This window comes from Arachis ipaensis, chromosome B08 (assembly GCF_000816755.2).
Source record: "Arachis ipaensis cultivar K30076 chromosome B08, Araip1.1, whole genome shotgun sequence".
Lineage (NCBI taxonomy): Eukaryota > Viridiplantae > Streptophyta > Magnoliopsida > Fabales > Fabaceae > Arachis > Arachis ipaensis.
This window is the reverse complement of record NC_029792.2, coordinates 127665553-127673039: the sequence shown is the minus strand read 5'-3', so window position 1 is coordinate 127673039 and position 7487 is coordinate 127665553. Positions and strand designations below refer to the sequence as shown.

General features: G+C 38.3%; 1 long non-coding RNA gene across 1 annotated transcript; it reads right to left on the bottom strand.

The window, feature by feature from the left end:
- LOC110266138 lies at positions 685–3624 on the bottom strand. Its single transcript, XR_002353125.1, has 3 exons — positions 2812–3624; positions 2580–2684; positions 685–909 (listed from the first exon to the last, which is right to left on the bottom strand). It is a non-coding gene; the product is annotated as an uncharacterized LOC110266138 (long non-coding RNA).

The following is a 7487-nucleotide window of genomic DNA, read 5'->3' as shown; positions in this document are numbered from 1 at the left end:
CATTAAAACAGGTTCAAATGTCAAAGAATATATGATTCAAGAGGAAGTGCCTAAACAAAGAAAGTAAATACACCAAGGATTTTAAGCAAATATATGGAGTTAGGATTCAACAAGAGTGCACGTGAACAAGAGGGCAGAATTGGAAGATAATCTGATCATTTTCCAAGAAAAGAATTACAGACAAGAACCTTAGAGCATACCAAGCAGGAAACAAGATACATGATATTCGCAGAGTTTAAAACACCTAACCGAGTAACCTCAAGCATTAACTCCTAACGTTTCCAAAACTCGCGATTCGCATTTCCTATAACTCGTATATCATCTATGACAACCCATTAGTGCTTTCATACACATAATTCACTAATATTAAGCTTGCCAAACTTAATAATAGGAATTATGTAATGCAAGACTAATGGCATTAATCAATAGACCGTCATGTGTATAAAGCTCTAATTCTCGTTATCTGAATGAGACTTATTACATGACAAACGCTTGAGTATGTAATTGAAGCATAGTCGGTCCATTCCTCAGGCTCTACAGGAATGACCGCTCTGATACCATAATGTAACACCCTAACTATCAAAATGTCACGCTTCCGGCTGTGCCACTCTGATAACTCAGGTATTACGACTCTGATAATATTTAAAACTAAAATATAAGCCTATTTAAAATTTAAACCGATTTTTCAAAACATACATCCATACTTTTCAATACAATTTATAATACTCACAAGTAATATATATACATATACATCATACCAATATATAAACTCCACATATCAAAACTCCTATCCCTCTTACAAAAGTTATAATATTGATGGCGAGGGAAGAATAATAATAACTAAACTAAACCATCTTCAATCGCATAAGCCAAACTCAACTATTCTTCATAAGCTTTTTCGTCCATTTCCTGAAAGAAAAGTCTGTAGGGGGTGAGAACCTAACCACATGGCCTCACCACAGATCTTCAAAGTCATTATAAGAAGACATTTAGTAAGAAAACTATTTTCGGATTCAGTGATTATCGTTGTCTTATGAATCTTTTAATAACCAATGGCTAATCATTGAAAACCTTTTCAAGGAAACAAAATTTAACTTTTCATAAATCCAAAACCTTTCTTTTCTTATGAGGAAATCTTAATCAGTTTTCTAGGTGGTATGAATAACCAACCTGTTCCAGGCATAGGTTCATTAAGTCTATGTTGAACCAGCTTGATTTTTCATACCTTACTAATCTCTCAATCAGAAACCAATCAAATCAGAAACCGATTACGGCCTTCAGCCATCGCATAATCAATCAACACAATCATCATCTCATCATCAATACTTGATCTCAAGAGTACCACATCAGAAACAAACACAGGCAAAACAAACAAGGAAAACACAGATATAGATAACAGTTACTGCAAATAGATCAGATAGCAGTTAATAACAGTTTAGCAATTAGGTAAACCAAAACAAATTCAAACTCAAACAAAACATACAAATGCATATAATGAATGTCTATCCTACTAGCTCTGAGCTCACGTGTCGGTTACTTTGCCAGAACCCGACACATCTGGTAGCTAACCCAGACATTGGTCTCTAGGTTGCACATCTCCAGGAGGATCATAAACGAAGGAGAGAACCTTTCCACATCGAAGGAGTGTGCCTTTCCACCTTCTCTTGGAGGTTTCACGAAGGAGAGTGTCTTTCCACATCGAAGGAGTGTGTCTTTCCACCTTGCAACCAGAGAAGAACGTGGGGGATATAATACGAAGGAGAGTGCCTTTCCACCTTCTCCACATCCACATCACGACAAGAGAGAGAACTTCCGTCCTCAACTTGCCATCCAAACACATTTTCAAATTAATACGCAAGCGGGATCACATCCAGTCCTTGCCATCTCGACCTTTTCGGCCACATATACATCTCGACCATTCCGGCCACATACAGTCATCCCAAAAATCAAATCATAGAATCGTTGAAAATCCAAGTCTTTCTAAATAACCATTTTTAAATAAAGTCTCCAATTATTATAAAAATTTTGGGCAGCATCTCTTCTAAAATTTAGATTACGCCACCCTTGCGGGTCCCACCAAAACCACATTTTTCAACCCATTCTCAACTTGTTTACAAAATCAAATTCTTTCCAAAATCAAACCAATCAATTCCTCAAACCCTTTCGAATCATTACCAAAATAGCAAATTATTCTCAATGAACAAACTATTACTAAATATCAAGTCTTTTCCAAATTGTTTTTAAATCAAATTCAGATATCAAATCGGGTTCAATATTAAATCAAATTTTAATATTAAATCTTTTCTAAAATCAAAATACCTCCAAAATTATTCTAAATACCAATATTAAATCTCTTCCAGTAATTCAAGAAAAACCACTTTAATAACATTAGTCAAATAATCAGAATGTTCAACTTTCTCAATCGATCAACCAATTAATCGAACTAATAAATCTCATTCATCCAAAGCAACTCAATTCAATTCATAAGATTTATGAAATCACAAAAATGTATTTTACGCATTAATATCGATTTATAACAACTCTGGGAAGTAAAACAAGTTTAAGAAAAGCACCCCTACCTCAGTTAGTCGAACCCGTCGAATTTAAACGCGATGATCCCTTCTTTGTTGATTTCAGTAGCGGTAGCAACTGCAATAGCTCGTTAGTACCATTAATACTATCACCTATGATAATTCCATCAACAAACAGGAAAGGCAGAGCAGCAGTGTTAAACAAAAACATTGGTTTTCCTTACTCAGAACAGAAAAGACTAAGAAACAAAATGGAAGCAGAGTAAGGATTAAAGTTTACAGGTTCAAGAATAGGGAAATCGAAACCAGAAGAAGAAGGTTGGTGCTATCTTCGACTCTGATGGTGGTGCATGACTCACCGTCGACCGTGGCGGCAACGGCAAGGACGGTGGCTCCTCTGGCTCGCACGACTCTGTCTCCCTCTCTCCCTCGCGTCGTTCTCTTCTCCACGGTGGAATCCAACAGGGACCGGCAGCGATGGAAACCCCTTCTTTGGCGTCACTCGCTTGTTTTCCCCTTTTTTAACGACGATGACGACCTCCAACAACAATAGCAGCAGCAAATAGACGGCGGTTGAGGCACGACAGCGACGACTCAACCCTTCTCTGTGACGGTCCTGCCCTCCAATAGCAGCAACGGATGCAAACTCCCTCTCTCTTCCCGATCCCCTTCTTCGGGCAACCTAGCGACGACGACGATGGAGGCTGGAAGACGAAGCAACTCGGCGATGACGGTGCTAGCGCGGACCAACTCAGCAACAATGGTGCTGGTGCGGAACCTCGACGGTAACGGCTTGGCGGCGAGCTGACGCGGCCTCCTCTTCATTTGCGACAGCGACGTGGGCTCGGCTCCATAGAACGATGGTGATGAAGATGCTTCCAGCGACGACGTGTAGTTCTGACAGCGATAGAAGCTCTAACGGCGGTAGAGCAGCGACGCGGCACGGCGGTGATGACTGCATATGGTGCCCCTTTTTCCCCTCTTCCTCTGCTCTCCCGTTCTCCCCTCTCTACCCTCAGTGTTTCTTTCTTTCTTTTCTACTGCTGCTAGGTTTGGTTAGAGAAGGGAAACATTGGCGGTGGTTAGGGTTAAGTTAGAAGAGGTTAGGGTTTTTGTTGTTTAATTTGGGAATTAGGGTTTAATTTGCGACAAAAATGAAATTAAAAATTTTGGGGTAAATTGAGGTTGGTCAATTTTAATAAAATTAAAGTATATTATATAAATTTAAAATCTAATTTGATCTCTTAAAAAAAAAATTTTTACTAAAGCATAGACAATAATTACCCATGAACTAATTAAAGTAGAAACTAAGAAAAGAAAATATGAGAAAAAATAAAGCTATTTTTTTTAGTGATAAAATTCGTTCGAGAGTTTTTTTGCAACCGCAATAATTTCAAAGTTATTAGTTGACTTTTGTTTAAATACTTGTACATTTCAAATTAACCAAATCTTCCATGCAATTGTGGCAATGAGGCCGAGTAGCGCTTATGATGGGTGCCATTTTCATGCTTCCACACTATCTCCTTCCACCATTTTCAAAGAATATAGTATACTTTAGATATGTCGCATGTCCAGAATATTAATTTCTTTCTATACTTGAACTAATTTAGGGCATTGGATTAAATAATGGAATATTGATTCAACTTTTTCTCCACACCTAGGGTTTTAATTTTATTACTTAAAAATTAGAATTAGTGAGTTCACGGCAGGATTACATTAAAACTAAATGAATTTTTTTGGGATTTAAATAGGACACTTTAAACCTTAGGGATCAAAACAGGATTAGGCCCAAATGTAAGGAACTAATTTAGTATTTTACCCTTTTTTTGTTCAAAACTCCAAATCCTGATAATGAATCGTCAACGCTTCAAAATCAAAGAAAAAACTTTTATATCAATGATCGTTGATAGATTAATTTTACTTATTGGTTCTTCATATACAAGTTGTTTGTGTTAAATTTAATGGTAGGACAACATTGAACCTGTTTAAAAATTTTTTGGGATTGAAATAGGACTTTGAAATATTTTAGAATTGAAATAAGGCGTTTAAAATGTTAAGGACTAGATTAGGATTCGGCCCAAACGTTAGGAACCAAAATAATATTTTATCCTATATTTTTTAAATAAATATCTAACTATTTATAAGAATGAATTTTTATCTCTTCATTTTTTTTCACTGTAACACGCACTTAATTTGTATATGCTAAATATATATGTCTGCCATTTCATGAGAAGACCCATGTGTTGTGTGAATTCAAAAATTATTAGTACTATTATTAATTAAGACATTAATGTTAATGTTACAAGTGTGAGGTGTATGAAATTAGTCCCACATTTAAAAAAGTCAGAAAGAGTAAAGAATTTATAAGATAAGAGACCCATTAACTTACTACTTTAAGGTTTTGAGTTGGATGTAGTGTCTTCTCATCTTATATTCTCTCACTTGATTCCTCCCCAAAGTCTCTTTGGTGGTTGAGAGCTCCCTACGGTGGTCCAACAAGTGATATCAGAGCCGATTAACGGGTATTCAAGGTGAAGCTAGAGGGGTATTTAAGGTGAAGCTAGAGTGGAGTTGATACTTGATGAGAAGTTTGTTAATATTGCGAGTGTGAAGAATGTATGAAGTGTATAAAATTAGTCCCACATCAAAGAAAGTAAGGAAGAGTCTCATAACTTATTCGATGTTTTACCGGCGACCCAACAAGTGGTATTAGATCCGATGATTAATCAAAAGTCTTCCCGACAAAGGTGGTCCAACAATTAAAGGCACCATAACTTATTCGATGTTTTACCAAAATAGTGTATATGTTTTTAACTTCATTTTTTCGTACCGAAACCCCATTTTTCCCCAAGTCTCCCTTGTCATATAAAACTCCCCACAGTTGGTCCAAAAAGTGGTATCAATGCACGATTGGCCTAACAAGTGGTATCAGAGCACGGTTAGCCCAACAAGTGGTATCAGAGTGAGCTAAATCTTATGTTCTCTCACTTGATTCCTCTCCGAAGTCTCCCCTGTGATCAAAAGCTCTCTACAGTTGGCCCAACAAGTGGTATCAGAGCAAACTAAAGGGGACTTGATGCTTGACGTGGAGGCTAACCTAATACCTTAGCTCCCCACGGCGGTCCAACAAGTGGTATCAGAGCCGATGATTAATCGAAAGTCTTTCCGACAAAGGTGGTCCAACAATTAAGGGCACCATAACTTATTCGATGTTTTACCAGAATAGTGTGCATGTTTTTAACTTCCTTTTTTTGCACCGAAACCCCATTTTTCCCCAAGTCTCCCTTGTCATATAAAGCTCCCCACGGTTGGCCCAAAAAGTGGTATCAGAGCACGGTTGGCCTAACAAGTTGTATCAAAGCACGGTTGGCCCAACAAGTGGTATCAGAGCGAGCTAAATCTTATGTTCTCTCACTTGATTTCTATCCGAAGTCTCCCCTGTGATCAAAAGCTCCCCACGATTGGCCCAACAAGTGGTATCAGAGCGAGCTAAAGGGGAGTTGATGCTTGATGTGGAGGTTAACTTAATACCTTAGCTCCCCACGGCGGCCTAACAAGTGGTATTAGAGTCGATGATTAATCGAAAGTCTTCTCGACAAAGGTGGTCCAACAATTAAAGGTACCATAACTTATTCGATATTTTACCAGAATAGTGTGCATTCTTTTAACTTCCTTTTTTCACACTGAAACCCCATTTTAGAAAATTGAGTAATAAATATGGCAAAAAAAAACACATAATTAATATATGTCTCTCCTTCAATGTGAAATTGTAAATAACAAGAATTCAAAAAACAAAAAGATACCCTCCAACAATAGTAATAATGGAAAAAAGAAAAGCCAATTAGACATTCTCATTACTCAATCAATGACCGCTATCAATCAATTGGCTTGGTCAGTTCTCAATACATGTTTCAATTGGCATAGGAAGTTGCATAATCAATTATATGCATATTTGATGATATTTGGTTTTTTAGTAAGTCAAAATTTCGTAATTGATTCTGAATTCAAAATTAATTATACGATAGGTTAAAGGTATTTATAAGACATTTATTTTATTTGTCTGTTCTTTGCAATTTAAATTTTAAACTCCTTTACATTTACAAATAGAAAATTTAATAATGGTGAAGATAATTTCACAATTGACAATAATATTTTTTGGGATAAGTACTGTTTTGGTTCCTAAAGTTGAGTGTGAAAATCGAAACCGTCCCTCATCTAATTTTCGATTTAGAATCGTCTTTAATGTTTTTTCTTATTAAAATCTGCCTTTTAATTTTTTTTTGACAAAAATACCCTCACCACTACCAACACAATTACCTCCTCCACCACCACCACCACCAATACCAACACCACCGCCACAACCAGCACCAACACCACTACCAGCACTACCACCACCACCACCACCACCAACACCAACACCAACACCAACACCACCCCCACCCACTGCCACTCCATCACCATCTGCATCACACCAACCAAAACTCAGAAAATCAACATCATCATCGTTATCCTCATCAGAACCCAGAGCTCAGATCCAAAACTCAAACTCAAACTCAAACTCAAAAAAACAAGAACTCAACTCAGAAAATTATCATCATCATCAGAACCCAGAACTCAGAAAATCATTATCATCGTCATCATCATCAGAGTTCTGGAGGAGGCGACGGCGACGACGAGGTCGAGGCGGTGACGACGAGGGCGAGGAGGAGGAGCAGAAATGGCTCAACGAGGAGGGCGAGGTGCGAGGGCGAGGCGGTGACGACGAGGGCTAGGAGCGGCGGCAGCTAGGACCCGTTCTCTCCCCCTCCTCCCTGTTTCTCCCCCTTTCTTTCTCTCCCCACCCCCCGTTTCTCTGTATCCCTTTCTCTCCTTTCTTTCGGCGACGGCGACGTCGACAGCAGCTCCAAGCTTCGCCGGTGCCAGCGCCGTCCCCCTCCCCTCCCCTCCCCCTTCGTA